The sequence below is a fragment of the Xenopus laevis genome, chromosome 9_10S (assembly GCF_017654675.1).
Source record: "Xenopus laevis strain J_2021 chromosome 9_10S, Xenopus_laevis_v10.1, whole genome shotgun sequence".
NCBI classification, from domain to species: Eukaryota; Metazoa; Chordata; class Amphibia; order Anura; family Pipidae; genus Xenopus; species Xenopus laevis.
The window spans coordinates 108933143-108952725 of NC_054388.1; the positions used below are offsets into that span (position 1 = coordinate 108933143).

The 19583-nt window shown below is 41.7% G+C and overlaps 1 protein-coding gene and 1 long non-coding RNA gene across 5 annotated transcripts in view; one reads left to right on the forward strand and one right to left on the reverse strand.

The window, feature by feature from the left end:
* Window positions 1-6453: 6453 nt before the first annotated feature.
* On the reverse strand, window positions 6454-8553 carry LOC121399174. The gene is made up of 2 exons (XR_005964791.1): window positions 8223-8553; window positions 6454-6966 (listed from the first exon to the last, which is right to left on the reverse strand). It is a non-coding gene; the product is annotated as an uncharacterized LOC121399174 (long non-coding RNA).
* A 2408-nt stretch (window positions 8554-10961) lies between these two features.
* The window catches only part of bicdl2.S (BICD family like cargo adaptor 2 S homeolog), a 29634-nt gene continuing 21012 nt past the window's right edge, over window positions 10962-19583 (forward strand). The window contains exon 1 of one of the 4 annotated variants that reach the window (XM_018237481.2): window positions 10962-11023. The gene's annotated coding sequence lies outside the window, so the exon portion shown is untranslated. 4 annotated transcript variants of the gene reach the window in all.

Consider the following 19583-nt stretch of genomic DNA (forward strand, 5'->3'; position numbering starts at 1 on the left):
GAACTCTTAGGGGCAGATTTATCAAGGGCCGAATTTCGAATTCACGTGAGTTTTTTTTTTTTTTTAAACTCCCATGAACTCGAAATTCGGGTGAATAGAATCGACCCGGAAACTTGAATAGAATTCGAATTGCATTTTAAAAGCTCGATTTTTTTCCTCCGAAAAAAACTTGGATGTCAGGAAGGCTGTAAACATCAGCAAATTGATCCCTGGATCTCTCCCAATGACTTTTACTGCAATTCGGCAGGTTTTAGGTAGCGAATAGTTGAATTCAAGTTCTTAAAGGGATACTGTCATGGGAAAACATGTTTTTTTTCAAAAGGCATCAGTTAATAGTGCTGCTCCAGCAGAATTCTGCACTGAAATCCAATTCTCAAAAGAGCAAACAGATTTTTTTTTATATTCAATTTTGACATGCGGCTAGACATATTGTCAGTTTCCCAGCTGCCCCCAGTCGTGTGACTTGTGCCTGCACTTTAGGATGGAACTACTTTCTGGCAGGCTGTTATTTCTCCTACTCAATGTAACTGAATGTGTCTCAGTGGGACTTGGCTTTTATTATTGAGTGTTGTTCTTAGATCTACCAGGCAGCTGTTATCTTGTGTTAGGGAGCTGTTATCTGGTTACCTTCCCATTGTTCTGTTGTTAGGCTGCTGGGGGGGGAGGGGTTGATATCACTCCAACTTGCAGTACAGCAGTAAAGAGTGACTGAAGTTTATCAGAGCACAAGTCACGTGACTGGGGGCAGCTGGGAAACTGACAATATGTTTAGCCCCATGTCAGATTTCAAAATTGAATATAAAAAAATCTGTTTGCTCTTTTGAGAATTGGATTTCAGTGCAGAATTCTGCTGGAGCAGCACTATTAACTGATGTGTTTTGAAAAAAACATTTTTCCTCATGACAGTATCCCTTTAAAGGGGTCAGACTTGAAAATCAAATTCTAATTTTTTTTTAAAAAACTAGAATCGAATTTGGATAACGCCCTAGTCTAAAGTAACAGTTTTTGCCATAAAAAATTCAAATTAGAAATTCAACCCTTGAAAAATCAGCCACTAAGTATATTATAGAATGACCAGTTCTTAGCAACTTTTTTAATAATTATTTGCCTTTTTATTCTGACTCTTTCCAGCTTTCAAGTGGGGGTCACTGACCCCATAAAAAACAAAAACAAATGCTCAGTAAGGCTACAAATGTATTGTTATTGCTACTTTTTATTACTCATCTTTCTATCCGTTCCCTCTCCTATTTATAATCCAGTCTCTTATTGTTGTACAACTGGGGAGGAAAAGAGTCGCAGGGGGGGGACTCGCCCCTTTTATTGTCACCACATGTGTATGATGCCCTTGTGGTGACAATAAAAGGGGCGAGTTCCCCACCTGTGACAAAATTGTTGTTGTGCGACTCTTTTCCTAAATCCAATGGCATGTGACTGACGTGTGCCGGCCGTCTAGAGGGATCTGCACCACCAAGCAGGGCTCATAGGAGAGGAAAGGAGGTGCGGCAATAAACAATATTCAACTTGTACAACTGGGGAGGACGTGGCCCTCCTGGAGCTTTTCTGGGGCCCTCCTGGCTCTTTCTGTTCCTCAGAGCTCCACAGGCACGTGGATACAAGTGAACCTTAACAGTACGAGGGGTCATAAAGATAATAAACTCATAAAATCTGCAAGGCAAGTCGTTCTGCTTCCTAGACTGATGTCATATGGGGTGTGTTGTTTGCTGCTTTGTTGTCAAAATACCCGCACCCTTCAGCTGGCCCTTCCCATTGACGGCATCACAAGCAACTTGGCTCACACCGAACCCACGATTATTACCCAGAAACATTGATTTTTTTAGGGGTCTGAACTGACCAAGCAGAGTGACCAGCCACACTCACCACTGAACAAATCGGGGCCATATTTTCTTTATAGGAGCCTGTGGGCCAATGTCTGGGGTGGCAGCTTAGGGGAAAGGGGAGTGACCCATGGGTGCCTTTTTAATAAAAAAATCCCCCTTAGGTTAGTGACTAACCAAATAAAACATTCAATTCTGCATTTCCAACTGCCAGCCATTAAGTGGCAAATTCACTAACCTTGGAATTCACCATCTTGGAAAGTGTCTGTGACACTCACATGCTCAGTGGGCTCTGATTGGCTGTTGAGAAGCTAAGCTTAGGGCTCGTCACTAATTATCCAGCAGAAAATGAGCTTCCCTGGCTGTAATATAAGCTGATGCTACAGGTTTGCTGATTATTAAATTCTCATGCTAATTGCACTGGTTTCTGTGCTGCCATGTAGTAATTATGTGTATTAATTACTAATCAGCCTTATATTGTGACATTTCTATTCTATGTGTACTGTATATTGTGAGTGGCTCCCTAAGCTCAGTAAGTGACAGCAGCACAGAGCATGTGCAGTGAATCAGCAGAAAAGAAGATGGGGAGCTACTGGGGCATCTTTGGAGACACAGATCTTTACTGCTAAAGGGCTGTGGTTGCCTTGGGCTGGTACAGAAGCACAAAACATAATGTACAACATTTCTACCTACTTCTCTAGTTAAGCTTTAGTTCTCCTTTAAAGCAGGTGTTTTATTTTTTGAATTTGACTAACCCATGAAAAACCATGGGTTAGTCTAGTCAACATAGGAACTACCAACAGCCAATCACAGCCCTTATTTGGAACCCCCGTGAACTTTTTTTTCATGCTTGTGTTGCTCCCAAACTCTTTTTACAGTTGAAGGTGTCTCACAGGTAAAAAAGGTTGGAGATACTGCAGCACAGTGTACCCGGGTGCATTACTTGCATTGTAGCAGGCAGGCTGCCCTTTTGTTTTCAGCATCATGGCAGTAGAGGGCGCTCCTACTCCAATTCAGTCATTCATTTGTTCTTGGCATTTAATTCCAAAATCCTCTTTCCTCAACCAAATCAGCCCACAAGTCTTACCTGCAGCCTAGAGAAGGGGGGAGGGAGCCGGGTTACTGATGTCAGTCTTTGTTTTCATGCAACTGCTTGGGATTTATTATTATTTTATTATTATTACTCATCTTTATACAGTGACAGCCTATTACACTTTATAGATCAGGCTTAGTCATCCCCAGCAATGCTAGCAGTGTAATTGCCCTGCCCACGGCACGCGTGTTGTTTTTGCAAGTGTGAGAGCGAATCCACATAAACACGGGGAGAACATACAAACTCCCTGCTGTGGTGGGAACTGAACTTGAAACTCAGAGTTGTTATAGCACTAACCAATGTTATTTGATCCATAATAAGCGCTGGCAGGTTCCATCTAGGAATGTGCTCGGCCACAGTATGGGAAATGGATCAGCTGCTTAACCACAGACTCAGACTGGATGGTAAGATCCTACAAAGTGGGTGAGGTTGATGGGTGGCACCCTAGGGATACAATCCGTGTATGTCCGTGAGATTCTAGAGTTTCTAGACTTGTGTTAGTTCTATGCAAAGTGGGGCCAGCAAGGCCGCCATTAGAAATCATTGGGCCCAGTACAACAACATTTTCCGGGCCCACCCCATCCCCCAAGCCCCACCCCAGATCCCGCCCACTCCACACAACAGTTAAAAGACCACACAGATATCAGTGCTAAAAAATGTAACCCCTCCACACAAACAAGTTATAAAAAGCTATTGATGGTCATGCCCCCCCTTTACAAAAAAAAATTGAGGCCCCAAAGAATATTTTTTTTAAAAAACAGTGGCGCCAGGGGCCCCCCATACAAATTAAAAAAAATTGGGGCCCCAAAGAATATTTTTAAAAAAAACATTGGTGGCAGGGGCCTATAGAAGATTACAATAATACATTGATGGTCAGGGGATTAAAAAAAATAAAAAAACACACTTTGGTGTTCAGAGGAATTGAACTCGTGGCTTCAGGACTTCAACATCGCCTCCTCTCGTGACTTCTGGTCTTTTCGCTGCTTCCGTGACTTTGTGTCTTTTCACCGCTTCGAGACTTCAATTTCGGCTGTTTTTGTGACTTCGGGTCTTTTCGCCGCTTCTGAAGTTCGGCTGCTTGGCTTTTTGGCTGTTCGGGACTTCTGAAATGGCCACAGACTTCGGTGCTGTCAAGGGGGGCCTGGCTCTTTTGAAAGTGCAGCACTGCCAGGCCCCACTTCAGGCCTGAGACACTCGTACCCTCTGTCCCCCTAATGGCGGCTCTGGGGGCAGCCATGTTGTCACTGTGAGGTCCAGCAGTTGTCAGCCTTGTGTGACTGTGATACTAAATATAATCAATTAAAAATTCAGCATCGTTTCTGAAATAATCAAGTTTATCTTCACTATTCCTCTCTCAGCGTCTGTTTCTCCTCATTAGGGATGCACCGAATCCAGGATTCGGTTCAGGATTCGGCGTTTTTCAGCAGTATTCGGTTTTGGGCGAGTCCTTCTGCTTGGCCGAACTGAATCCTAATTTGCATATGCAAATTAAGGGTGGGGAGGGAAATCGCATGACTTTTTGTCACAAAACAAAGAAGTACATTTTATTCACTTCCCACCCCTAATTTGCATATGCAGATACAGGTTTGGTATTCGGCCGAATCTTTCCCTGAAGGATTCGGGGGTTCAGCCAAATCCAAAATATTGGATTCGGTGCATCCCTAGACTTCATGCAGCAGTTGGGTGTCAGATATTCATTGACAGTTAGATCCAATATTTCTTATAGGGGGGCTCCCTTTCCTAGCAAATGTATTAGAGCTCATTCAAGTTACTGAAATAACTTTTGCACAAATTCTGCATGTAGAGAGACATGATGTCTGATGATTTAATAGAGTGAGCTCTAATACATCTTCTAGGCAAAAGGAGCCCCCCTATAAGATATATTGGATCTAACTGTCAATGAATATCTGACACCCAACTGCTGCATGAAGACAAAATGGAGAGGAATAGTGAACAAAAACTTGATTATTTCAGAAACGATGCAGGATATTTAATTGTGTTTAGAAAGTTTCTTATTTCAGTACGATGAAGCTTATATTACATTTTCTCGATAGTTCCCCTTTAAGGTGTTTTGGGCATTGTTCACCAGGGGACCCTAGGAGTGCCGATTTTCTGTAAGACCTATGTAGGCCATCAATGAAACCTTCAGGAGCCATGATGTGTGTCTGAGCCTCTTGCTGCTGCCCATGAGCTTCTGTCCCAATTTTGTGTAGGAGGCATAAATATTTCACATTATAACTGTTTCTCCCTCCTAGGTTTGTGGTGGGGCCCCCAAGTTGAGTCTTTGGCACCTTCGCTCCGTGACACAGACACCAAAACGCATGATTTAATAGTGCTGCTCCAGCAGAATTCTGCACTGAAATCCGTTACTCAAAAAAGCAAAAGAGATTTTTTTATATTTAATTTTGAAATCTGACATGGAGCTAGACATATTGTCAGTTTCCCAGCTGCCCCCAGTCATGTGACTTGTGCTATGATAAACTTCAGCCACTCTTTATTGCTGTACTGCAAGTTGGAGTGATATCACCCCCTTCCAGATAGCCGCTCCCTAACACAAGATAACAGCTGCCTGGTAGATCTAAGAACATCACTCAATAGTAAAATCCAGGTCCCACTGAGACACATTCAGTTACATTGAGAAGGAGAAACAACAGCCTGCCAGAAAGCAGTTCCATCCTAAAGTGCTGGCTCTTTCTGAAATCACATGACCAGGCAAAATGAGCTGAGATGCACCTACACACCAATATTACAACTAAATACACTTGTTGGTTCAGGAATGAAATTTTATATTGTAGAGTGAATTATTTGCAGTGTAAACAGTGTCATTTAGAAATAAAAACTACACCGTAAAAATCATAAAAGAATCAAAACATAACTTTAAAACATAAATTTAACCAAACATAAACCTTTCATAAAGGGACATTGTCTGCTTTGATAAAGCCATGTAAGTGCTGTTGTGTAGCTCCATTTTTTTTGGGTGAAGTCCAAAATCGAAACAAGTGAATTATGAAACATAAAATCGAAAAAAAAAAACAAATTTTATTAAAAGATGATCTCTTACCAGGGTAACCCCCAGTCCAAGGGTTTGCCAATTTTTAGGAAAATACAGAGCATTCAAGTGTAGTAAGAGGTCATCCTGTAGTAAAGCAGTAGCCACAAAAGTTTTTATGACGCGTTTCATGCCTGAGGTGGGCACTTACTCATAGTAAGTGCCCACCTCAGGCATGAAATGCGTCAGGCTTACATATGTCCTAATAAAGTTTTTTTACTTTAGTAAGTGCCCACCTCAGGCATGAAATGCGTCAGGCTTACATATGTCCTAATAAAGATTTTTTTCATTAATGAAAACTTTTTTGGCTACTGCTTTACTACAGGATGACCTCTTACTACACTTGAATGCTCAACATGATCTGCTTTGACCACAATTCCCCCCTCCCACTGGCTTGAGTCTGTACCATCTACTGCTGTCATCTGCAGCTTATACTGTATCACTAATATTTCTTGATTTTCTCTCCTGTCACTTTATTTTTCTTGAACTTGAAAAAATAGAATCGGCAGCCTCTGGATGAAAACGTGGCTTATTGCAACAGGTCACAGATCAACATCACCTGACGCGTTTCTGGAGTAACTCCCTTAATCATCCAATGTCACTTCCTTAAATAGGCCATGCAACAGCGACCTCTACAGGAATTACATAAAATTACATAAACATATATAAATCCCCAAATCTAAAAATACCATTTATGAAGTTCTCCTCCCCAGATCCTGTGTGCCAGCCACGCCCCATTTGTTAATCATTGTCAGATAAATGGGGAGATCAAAGCACAGATTCCCAGCACCCCTCGCTGTGTTTACTCCGTGAGCGTCAATGAGTCATCGCAGGAAAATAAGGTAGGAATGAAAGTGTTGGAGGCTCCTGGCTGAGTGCCCCGGGCTTATTTGGGTGAGTGAAAGGGCCTGGTAGCTGGGGCAGGAAAAAAAGAGAGGAAGAGGATGGGGTGAGAGGTGACAGTACAGGAAGGGGAATCCATTCAGCACCTGCAGAGAGACACAACAAGGTTTGGGGTGGGAGAGATGTATTTATTCTTTCTTCACTTGTATTCTTTTCACTTTATAGGTTCTCACAGCAGCCGGCATTGGACCCAAAATTGATGTATTCACCAACTTCCGATACAGAGCGTTCTCTCTAACTTTCACTTAACCTCTTACTGAACATTCTCTTCCATCTCATTCAATCCTTTGCCTACACTGAGTACCTTTCTTTTATCTCACTGAACATTCTCTTTCATTTCATCCCAGACTCTCCCTCACTGAACATTCTCTTTCATTTCATCCCAGACTCTCCCCCACTGAACATTCTCTTTCATTTCATCCCAGACTCTCCCCCAATGAACATTCTCTTTCATTTCATCCCAGACTCTCACTCACTGAACATTCTCTTTCATTTCATCCCAGACTCTCCCTCACTGAACATTCTCTTTCATTTCATCCCAGACTCTCCCCCACTGAACATTCTCTTTCATTTCATCCCAGACTCTCCCCCACTGAACATTCTCTTTCATTTCATCCCAGACTCTCCCTCACTGAACATTCTCTTTCATTTCATCCCAGACTCTCCCTCACTGAACATTCTCTTTCATTTCATCCCAGACTCTCCCTCACTGAACATTCTCTTTCATTTCATCCCAGACTCTCCCTCACTGAACATTCTCTTTCATTTCATCCCAGACTCTCCCCCACTGAACATTCTCTTTCATTTCATCCCAGACTCTCCCCCACTGAACATTCTCTTTCATTTCATCCCAGACTCTCCCTCACTGAACATTCTCTTTCATTTCATCCCAGACTCTCCCCCACTGAACATTCTCTTTCATTTCATCCCAGACTCTCCCCCACTGAACATTCTCTTTCATTTCATCCAAGACTCTCCCTCACTGAACATTCTTGTTCATATATTGGCAGACTGTAGTATACTGAGCATTCTCTTCCATCTCATCCAAGCTGTTGCCTACTCTCAGTACCTCCCTTTTATCTCAGTCTGTCCTACATTGAACATTCACTCTCCGCACCCCCACTACCAGTAACACTGGCTAACCATTTATTTGCCACCTGAAAATATCCTATGTTTTTTGTATTATTTTTGTAATAAAACCAGTTTTTGTGGTATTCCTGTTGACTATTTGTATTTCGGAATTATAGGTGCTGAACAAAATAATAGACACACCAGTGGCACGAGATAAGTTTAATAACACGGTGTTAGTTGGCTTTTTGCCTTGTTTTCTACAGACACTTACTGTTCCAGAAATGATGATGATGATGAGGGAATCATTATTTTTTTCCACTGGTGCCAGCGATCCACATTGATTAAATCCCTGATAGGACTGAGCATGGGAGATGTGGAACTTTACCATCATGATCCATATACCATGGGCGCGACCCTCTGATATTCGCGACCCTCTGATATTCGTTATATCCCGAAGCTGCAAAATGCCTGAATCCAAAAATACTCCATCTCAGACCTGTTGAAGTCAATGGGAGAGGCATCAATTTCAATTTGAAGATATTGTGGTTTTTAGCTCAGTTTAGCCCTAAAATCCCCAAAATTCAGAGTTTTCAGACAAAAATACAAAAAATTTGAGAGATTCGGGGAAAAAGTCTGAAAAAATCAGAAGGTTCGGGTTTTCATGCGATTTTATCATGTTTTTTCCCCCAAAGCGATTGATTCAAGTTTTTTTTATGAATAAATAAGGTCAAATCGAGCATGGGAGTTTGGTTGTGTTTTTTTTTACTATATGAGATAAATTCGGAGTTTAGATACTCAGTGGGCAATGGGCAGCAGAATAGTTTGGTGAGGGAAATGAGTGATAGTCTTGATTTCATATAAACACAATATGGAGAGAGGGCAACTATAGGGCCAGCAGAGCCCGTGGCTATGGACGACTCCAATAGGTCCCACTGACAAGTAGAACTCCATAAAGGTAGAATGGAACATAACTCTGTGAATGGTGCTGTAATAAGAATTACAGGTATGGGATCTGTTATCCAGAATGCTCGGGACCAGGGGTTTTCCTGATAAAGGATCTTTCTGTAATTTGGATCTTCATATCTTAAGAGTCTTTCTATTAGAAAAATCATATAAACATTAAGCTGGTTTTGCCTCCAATAAGGATTAATTAATAATTATATCTTAGTTGGGATCAAGTACAAGCTCCCATTTTATTATTACAGAGAAAAAGGAAACCATTTAAAAGATTTGGATTATTTGATTATAATGGCGTCTATGGGAGACAGCCTTTCCGTAATTCAGAGCTTTCTGGATAATGTGTTTCCTGATAATGGTCCCATACCTGCATATGATGGTTTCACAGTGGATTACTGTATATTCTAGTGTGACAATAGATTGTAAGCTCCATTGGCACAGGGACTTATGGGAAAGGTGTCTTTTCTGTAATGCACCGTGGAATATGTCACATAAAGAAGAATAATAATGATGTTTTTTATATATATATTTTCAGCTAGTCTCCATAGGAGATGCTTCATTCAGAACTTAGTGCAGATGCCAATAACAGAAATGCCCGTATAGATTATCAGCTGTAGTAACTCTTCTATTATTTATTATTATTATAATTATTATCATTACAAGGAGAACTAAACCCAACAAATGAATATGGCTGGAAATTCCATATTTTATATTTGTCAACCCTATAACAGTAATGATCTGGGCCTTTAATGCTGTGCAGAGGAGCTCACCATCTTGGATTTTGTTAGACATCTGCTCAGTGCTGGGGTGGAACTACCAGGGGTGCAGTGGGTGCAGGGCCGCCATCAGGGGGTACAGTAGTACCAGACCAAGGCCTAAAGAGGAGCCTGGCTGTACTGCACTTTCTGAATAAATTGGGCCCCCCTTGCCGATGTTCCTGAAGAGCGGAAGTCCTGAAGCACGAACTCCCGAAGACATGAAGCCACCAAAAAGCCACGAAAAGACCCGGAGCCACAAAAGGAGCCGACAGAAACCAAAGAAGCTGTCATCACCAAGGACAAGGAAGAAGAAGCTACGGTAAGTTCCACTGAGCTAGAGTCCTGCAGCAGGTCGGGTACCCGCGGGTTACCCGCAAAAAGCTGTGGTACCCTGTGGATTGAAGTTCCGGGTGCCGCAAACCCAAAGCACTTCCTGATTCGTGAGGGTCAGCGGGTCCAGTTGCGGATAAGGTACTTGCCGGTCGGGTAGCAGGTCCAAGCGGGTAAGAATGCAGGTCCGGGTTGCAGATTGCAGGATGCGGGTACGGGTCTGGTACGGGTTCCAAAAAATGGGGGGGGCAACTAGTTCTGTTATTGGCTTAGTGTGCTCTGGAGACTATAAGTTTAGAAGCTGTCAATCTTCCAGCAGAAAACAAGGTTTGTCTGCCATATATAACCTGATAAATTACATTCTGATGCAGAAGGTACTGGTTTCTGTGCTGCCATGTCCTGTAAATCCCAATGAAGTACCAATCAGTCTTACACCATGACATTTATATTGCAAATAGACAGTATTCGGTGGGTCAGACCCTAAACTCAGTTAACTGACGGCAGCAGAAAAGTGAAGTTAGCTTTGTTGAAGCAGAGCAAACAGAGACATAGTACTTTAAAATATAAGATTTCTGCGTCGGCTATACTGTATATAAGAGCGGAAAAAATATAAAATATTGAATCCCAGTCTGATCTGATGATTGACCAATAACTGATTCTGAAAGGCCAAGGATGATAAAGTGCAGGAGATTGGTAGATTCTTCTCTTGATGAGCTCATTGTGATATAAAAGAGTGTGACAGACCTGTCAGTGAGGCTACAGGGGCAGTCGTGGCCTATAGAGCCGTGAGACAGAGAGACATGTATGTGTAGAGTTCAGGAGACAAGTGGGAATAGACGTCCCATCTCCTGGTACAGTGAAACCCATAGGCCTCCTCCCTAGCAGCCACACCTGGGATCTGTGTACGTTACCTAGGGGGGGAGGAGTTTGGAGGGAGGTGGGGAGAGGGCAGGAGAGAGTCAGAAGTGCAGAGAGAGAGAGAGAGAGAGCAGCCAGGAGCACCTGAGAGGCAGCCAAGGCTGAGCAGGTGAGAGACAGCAACGTTAAAAACTATATACAGTACAGACAGTAACTGGTGCTGGGCTCAATATATTGGGGACACTTTGGCAGAGATACTTTATTTAACTTTTCTGTTGTATGAATGTTCTGTATATGCCTATGTTACACAAAAAGGTATACTTGTATATGGCTGGGTGACAGTCAGGGAGAGCTGTATATATGGCTGGGTGACAGTTAGGGAGAGATGTATGCATGGCTGGGTGACAGTCATTGAGAGCTGTAAATATGGCTGGGTGACAGTTAGGGAGAGATGTATACATGGCTGGGTGACAGTTAGGGAGAGATGTATATATGGCTGGGTGACAGTCAGGGAGAGATGTATATATGGCTGGGTGACAGTCAGGGAGAGATGTATACATGGCTGGGTGACAGTTAGGGAGAGCTGTATATATGGCTGGGTGGCAGTTAGGGAGAGATGTATATATACATATGGCTGGGTGACAGTTAGGGAGAGATGTATATATGGCTGGGTGACAGTCAGGGAGAGATGTATATATGGCTGGGTGACAGTCAGGGAGAGATGTATACATGGCTGGGTGACAGTCAGGGAGAGATGTATATATACATATGGCTGGGTGACAGTCAGGGAGAGATGTATATATGGCTGGGTGACAGTCAGGGAGAGATGTATACATGGCTGGGTGACAGTGGGTATTCGTGCCTCAGATACCCATGAGGATACGGGTCTCACAATGGCATTTCTCATACTAATGAAGGATGGACTGGATTGTTGTTGTGGGCAAACAAGGTCATGTGATTGTCTGTAAGGAGAGACAAGGAGCAGCGCTCGTGCCCATTGGTGTCCCCTGGCAATGACACTGATAACACCGACTGATTCAAATCAAAGTCACGTGTGAATGAGCCTCGTTCCCAGGCATTGATTAGATTAGCTTTCTGCTTCTTCCTTTATCTTAATGACCTTTCTCGTTAGGGCTGACAGCGTCCCCGGTCTTTTCTAGGCCTTTGTATTTAGGCCAGATAATGGGGTGATTCAGCTTTTAGTACTTTACAGAATGGCTCATTCTAAGCAACTTTCCAATTGGCCTTCAACTTTTTTTATTGTAATTTTTCGATTATTTGCATTCTTCTTCTGTCTTTTTCAAATGTTCAAATGGGGGTCGCTGACCCCATTTAAAAACAAATGCTCCGTAAGGCTACAAATGTATTGTTATTGCTACTTTTTATGACTCATCTTTCTACTCAGGCCTCTCCTATTCATATTCCAGTCTCTTATTCAATTTAAAGCAAGGTTGCTAGGGTAAGTTGGACCCTAGCAACCAGATTGCTGGAACTGCAAACTGGAGAGCTGCTGAATAAAAAGCTAAATAACTCAAAAACCACAAATAATAACAAATGAAAGCCAATTGTAAATTGTCTCAGAATATCACTCTCTGCATCATACTAAGAGTTAATTTAAAGGCAAACAACTCCTTTAAAAACTCCTAAAAGCAGCACATGGATGGCATAGGCCTATCTGATGCCGTGATTATTTTAACACAACTTTAACACAACAACAGGATGACTTTATATTTGCCTCCTTTGTGTTTAAAGCTGAGCACCACCACTTTAGAGGATGGTGATGACAGGTCTAGTAACCCATAGCAACAAAAGAACGACGAGGTTGTTCCAGGGAAGTGATGTCATAAAAGTTTTTTTTTCCTAACGCAAAACAATACATGAACCAGATTTGTGCTTCTAATAATAGCGCCAGTCGGACGTCAGCGTCTTGTTAGGGATGGACCTATTCTTAGCAGCTTTGCAATTGGCCTCCATTGCTTATTTTGCACATTGTTTATATTATTAGTAGTGATGGGCGAATACATTCGCCAGGCATGGATTTGCGGCGAATTTCTGCCTTTCGCTCGAATAAATTCATAAAATTTCACTGGCAAAAAATTTGCTGCTATAAAAAAAACTGTCGCGCATCAAAATTGTCACGCATTTGGACTCCCATTGACGTTAATGCATTTGGATTAGGGATGCACCGAATCCAGGATTTTGTTCGGGATTCGGCTTTTTTCAGCAGGATTCGGGCGAATCGAACCAGAATCCCAATTTACATATGCAAATTAGTGGCGGGGAGGGAAATTGCGTGACTTTTTGACACAAAAGAAGGAAGTAGAAAATGTCTTCCTTTTCCCATCCCTAATTTGCATATGCAAATTAGGATTAGGGTTCGGTATTCGGCCGAATCTTTCGCAAAAGGGTTCAGGGAGTTTTGGGGCGAATCCAAAACAGTGGATTCAGTGCATCCCTAATTTGGACAAAATAGCCATGCATTTAAAAATTGTCGATCGCGTCAAAATTGACGCTCGTCAAAAGTATTTTGACGCCCATTGCGTTTTCGCTAATTTTTCGGTGAAGCGAAACGGGACAGATTTGCCCATCACTGATCAGTCTTCCTACTCTGTAGCTGAAAATGGCTGGGGTTTGCTGACCCTCATCGACCAACCAAAAAAAAAACCAGATGAGCTATGTGTTATTTCTATCCTTACATAAAAAAAATCATAAAAACTGCCAATTCAGTGCAATCCTGCTGTCAGTACGGTGCACAGAGTTAGTCTTCCCCGGGGGCCATGGAGTCAGATTAGACGCAGCAGAGAATTCCACAGACAGGCAGAAGCATGAGGGAAATCTTTTCAGATAAAGGCTTGAGGATTCTATAATGAGAACCAACGTCACCAGACAGACAAACGATTCTTTTCTCTTTAGAATGTTGTGATTTCACGGCTCTCCGAGTCCAAACCTTTGTGCACAGCTTTGATCATACAATAAAGGACTATTTTTGCACCAATGGGCATGCCTAGAGACTCTACACGCTCGCCTGTTCTTATGGATACTGTCTGGCTGTATTTGGTTACTATATAATATATATACAGGTATAGGATCCGTTATCCAGAAACCCATTATCCAGAAAGCTCTTAATTACGGAATGGCCGTCTCCCATAGACTCCATTTTATCCAAGTAATCTAAATGTTTGAAAATGATTTCCCTTTTTCTCTTTAATAATAAAACATTCGCTTGTACTTGATCCCAACTAAGATATAATTAATCCTTATTGGAAGCAAAACCAGCCTATTGGGTTTATTTCATGTTTACATGATTTTCTAGTAGACTTAAGGCATGAAGATCCAAATTATGGAAAGATCTTTTATCCGGAAAACCCCAGGTCCCAAGCATTCTGGATAACAGATCCCATACCTGTATATACTAGGGATGCACCAAATCCAAGATTCAGTTCGGTATTCGACCATTTTCAGCAGGATTCGGATTCGGCCGAACCGAATCCAAATCTTTAAAATCGTGACTTTTTGTCACAAAACAAGGAAGTTAAAGATTTGTTTGTCACGCACTTCGTGTGCGGCTCTCTTTTTTCCCTCCCCCTCACTGATCTGCATATGCAAATTAGAGTTCCGCTTCGGTATTCGGCCAAATCTTTCAAAAAGGATTCAGGGGGTTCGGCCAAATCCAAAATAGTGGATTGGGTGCATCCTTAGTATATACAGTAATACACAAGAGCCATGAATATCCTGTAAATGATATCCTTATAAACGGTGCTTAGTGATGTCATCGGTTATAACAGCTTAGTGATGTCATTTCGGTCACATGACTCACTGAAACTTGTGTATTATAATAAAGTAACCGCTGAGGATATTAGAAGTCATCTCGGATTTCGATGACCTTGTGCTTTTTTTATGGTCATGCAACTCCTCGGTAACTTATAATATCCTTATATTTTTAGGGGATACTTTATTCACTATATATATATATATATATATATATATATATATATATATATATATATATATATATATATATATATATATATATATGTGTGTGTGTGTGTAATACATCCTTTTTAGTTATGTAAGCAAGTTTCTGGTTTTGATGGACTACAGCTCCCAGCATGTATATAGCCCTAAAATAGGTTAAAGTATGTTGGGATATGAATTCCAGGGTTTTGTTCCCCTTTAAACCGTTTACTAAGATCGAGTGGACGACAGAACCTGGCACCTGTAGCCGCATCCAAAAGAGAGGCTCGTTATTTGGACAGTAACCCAGTGTGATAGTGAGACGCAGCATTCTGCTACTGACAATTAAGTGGACAGGCACGTCTTGTTAGGCCAGAAAATCTGAGTATTTCCATTTTGCACAATATGCAGGTGTGGCTCTATCTCTATAAGTGATGACAAATGGGAATTTAAGTAGAACGCCTCTCTCATCTGTGCATGGGCGAAGCTGCAGAAGCACCCATAAATGCCTGACGCTGCCCATATGTTTCCCCATGTGCATTGTTCTCATTATGAAACTAGGCCAGACCAGAAGTCACATTTACTTTGTGTTCTGTCTCTGGGGGGAACCATTTACATTATACACTGCAAATAATAGTGGAGAAAGGGGGAAGCCCTGCCTGGCGCCCCCAGTTCCCCCAACAAATGTATCATTATGATGTATTTTATTTACTATGACCACTCAGAATTCCATAACCTGCCATCTGTTTGCTGTAGCCCTATTAAGTATGCATACAGGTTAACCAATCAGCTTGTCTGTCTGCTTCATATGAAGCTACAGCCCCGCTCTGCTCTAAGATACTATCTCACTACTGTAATCTGTCGTGTTGGGGAGCCACAAGCAAATCGTGTGACTTTCTGCTTCCCCTTGTAATGAAGACAAGTGCTAAACTTTGTTTGTGATTTCCTCTCCTCATGTTGTTGCTCCCAGTGTTCTCAAAGCAGGTGCTTATTTTTGAATTCTTGGCTTGGAGGCAACTTTTTGTTCCATAAAAAACAGTTGCACTGCCAAACAGAATCTCCTGTAGGCTGCCAGGTCAGATGGGGCTACTAAATAGCCAATCACACCTCATGTTTGGTATCCCTGTGAACTTTTTTCTTGCTTATGTTGCTCTCCAGCCTTTTTTTTAAACATGAATGTTGCTCACTGGTGAAAAAAGTTGGAGACCCCTGAAGTACATAGGCCATAGCAGATCTCCAATAAAGGGGGCCATTTTTACAGATCATTTTAGCTGAGAGTTAAACCAGCACCATATAGTATTCATTATTGGCTACAAGATTAAGGGAGTTTTTCATTTATGCTACGTGTCTCCTTTAAGCACTCTGGGTCACATTCTACACTGAAGTTTTTAATTGTATTTTACTGAACGTCCTGAAAAACATAGAAGTTCTGTAACACATATAGGTCATGGGCTGAACAGTACCCAGGTGTATCCAGAAAATAATCTTAGCTGACCAACTTTGTTTCAACCGAACAAGATATCAACTACGTAGGAGCTTTGATGTAATTCTGGGCTGTGAAGGGTGGAGTCTATAGTCTCTGATTTATACCAGTTTATAATTAGAGTCATTTATTAATTTGATGAAATGAAACACAATCTACCAAAATACACTTTTGGAGAAAGGGGAGAGGCTGCTCCGGTTCAAACTCACATCTGCGGCTGCTGTAGGCTTTTTGTTTAATATAAGAGTGTCTACACAGAGGCTCATGGGCCAGATATGACCACCTATAGAATCTGTATTGACCGAGATCTACAGATCTGTATGCTCTATCGATGATGTGCTCCAAGTCATTGGCTAAGGTGTGTGGGCAGTATCCAACCTAAATTGAAATGTGACAGAAAGGCAGAGTAATTGGGAAATAAAGGGAAACTATACTCCAGAATGAATACTTTACCAATATGTCATATTAAGTGGCCTAGGAAACAATCTTCCTAAACTGGAATGTATAAATCAGCAAATACTGCCCTTTTACATCTTTTCCCTTGAGCCACCATTTTATGATATTCTCTGGGCGGCCTCAGAGATCACCCGACCAGAAATACTGCAGCTCTAACTGTAACAGGAAGAGATCACCTGACCAGAAATACTGCAGCTCTAACTGTAACAGGAAGAGATCACCTGACCAGAAATACTGCAGCTCTAACTGTAACAGGAAGAGATCACCTGACCAGAAATACTGCAGCTCTAACTGTAACAGGAAGAGATCACCTGACCAGAAATACTGCAGCTCTAACTGTAACAGGAAGAGATCACCTGACCAGAAATACTGCAGCTCTAACTGTAACAGGAAGAGATCACCTGACCAGAAATACTGCAGCTCTAACTGTAACAGGAAGAGATCACCTGACCAGAAATACTGCAGCTCTAACTGTAACAGGAAGAGATCACCTGACCAGAAATACTGCAGCTCTAAAGCTCGCCATAGACGCGACGATTCTTCTTGCCGAACGACCGATTTTAGGGAAGTCCGACCAATCCTTCGAAATTATCGTGCGGTTAGTGGGATTCGAACGATCGTACATCTTACGATTTTTCGTCCGACATCTGTCAGGAAATTGATCGGCCAGGTCAAAAAATCTTTGTCGGTCCCAGTGCAATCTATCTATGTTTGCAGGGCCAAGCAGGCAGCTCCCCTTTGTTTTCCTGGCAAATTGGTCTTTTTAGTTGATGGTAAATTCGTACGATCGTACGATCGCTCCGAGAAAATTGTGGTCTCACGACGAGGATCTGATCTTTTAAAAATCTCAACATCTATGGCCAGCTTAACTGTAACAGGAAGAGATCACCTGACCAGAAATACTGCAGCTCTAACTGTAACAGGAAGAGATCACCTGACCAGAAATACTGCAGCTCTAACTGTAACAGGAAGAGATCACCTGACCAAAAATACTGCAGCTCTAACTGTAACAGGAAGAGATCACCTGACCAGAAATACTGCAGCTCTAACTGTAACAGGAAGAGATCACCTGACCAGAAATACTGCAGCTCTAACTGTAACAGGAAGAAGTGAGTAAAAGACAGAACTTTGTCCATTGGCTCATGTGACCTAACACGTTTAGGTGGCCTTGGTTTGTTTGCATCGTGAATCGTATGGTCCCAGGGGTGGCCCTTATTACTTAAAATGGCAGTTTTCTATTTAGGATTACCCAATGGTACATGCTAGTAAAAAAAAAGTATATTATTATGAAAATGGTTTATTTAAATGAAGCTGTTTTATGTGATATATTTTTATAGCGACCTACATTGTTTGAGGGTATAGTTTTCCTTTCAAATGAGCAGATCATGAGCCTCTTTAGTTTGACTAGAAGAAGAATGCATAAAGAATGTTCATTAAAAGGCTTTAGTTGTCCTTTTAATGTGATACATGGCACGGCTAAATGAATGCTACGCATTGGCACAAACTCGCCAGCCTTAAAGCACAATGCATGAGGGTAGAGTTACGAAAAGCCGAATTGGCAGAGTTCAGTGATAGTGATATCGGGAGTTGTATGAAGAGAACACTGTGCGTTTCTCCTGTCCTGTGTACATTCTTTGTAATATCTTTCAAGATCACATTAAAACCTTAGGGGAAGTGTGTGGGGTTTTTGTTGCCGTGCGAGAGTTTATGGGTAAAGCCACTGACTTTTAAACCCTACAGCTGATTGATTTTAAAAGAGGAGGAAAAAATTCACCCTTGAGCAGAATTTACTGTATGTATGTTTAAAATGTCTCAAAAGAATTCGGATTCTTTACTGCTAGATGAAGATGAATAATAGGGGCACGTTCCTTTAACCATACAGACACTAGGATCTCATTCAGGTCTGTATTTTATATACGAGTGTAGATATAAAACTTGAAGAACAGGGACCGCAGGAAACACCTGCCACCATGAATTTAACTGGGTTATTAGGTAGCTCCGCATGTGCTGGGCCTTAAGCCCATGACTCATTTTTGCCTACGTGTCCTTATAAACTAGATATTAGTCTCATTTTATACAAGCCTACATGGCTGTATAGACTGGAGGTTAATCATCACATTTTCTGTTTGTGTACATAGCCTTAAAGACTGCAGTTTAGACTAATTGTTTGCTTGCTTACATGGCCTTATAAACGATAGAGCCTCAGTTTCTGCTTGCTTAAGGGCTTTATAGACTGGAGGCTAGTCTCACGTATACTGGCGTACATGATTCCTGAATGATATTATGTACTGAGAATTGGCTTATTTATTAATTGCTTATATGGCCTTATAAACTAGGGGGCCCATTTACTTAGCTCGAGTGAAGGAATAGAGGAAAAGTAGTTCGAATTTCGAATGTTTTTTTTGGCTACTTCGACCATCGACTTCGACCTTCAACTTCGAATCGAACAATTCAAACTAAAAATCGTTCGACTATTAGACCAATCGATAGTCGAAGTACTGTCTCTTTAAGAAAAAACTTCAACCCCTTAGTTCGCCAACCAAAAGCTACTGAGGTCAATGTTAGCCTATGGAGAAGGTCCCCATAGGCTTTGGTAGCTTTTTTAGGTCGAAGAAAAATCGTTCGATCGATGGATTAAAATCCTTCCAATCGAACGAATAGCGCTAAATCCTTTGACTTCGATATTCGAAGTCGAAGGATTTAACTTCGACAGTCGAATATCGAGGGTTAATTAACCCTCGATATTCGACCCTCAGTAAATCTGCCCCTAGATGTTAGTATCATTTCTGTTTGTGGCCTTATAGACTGGAGGTTAGTACATTTTTTGTTTGCTTAT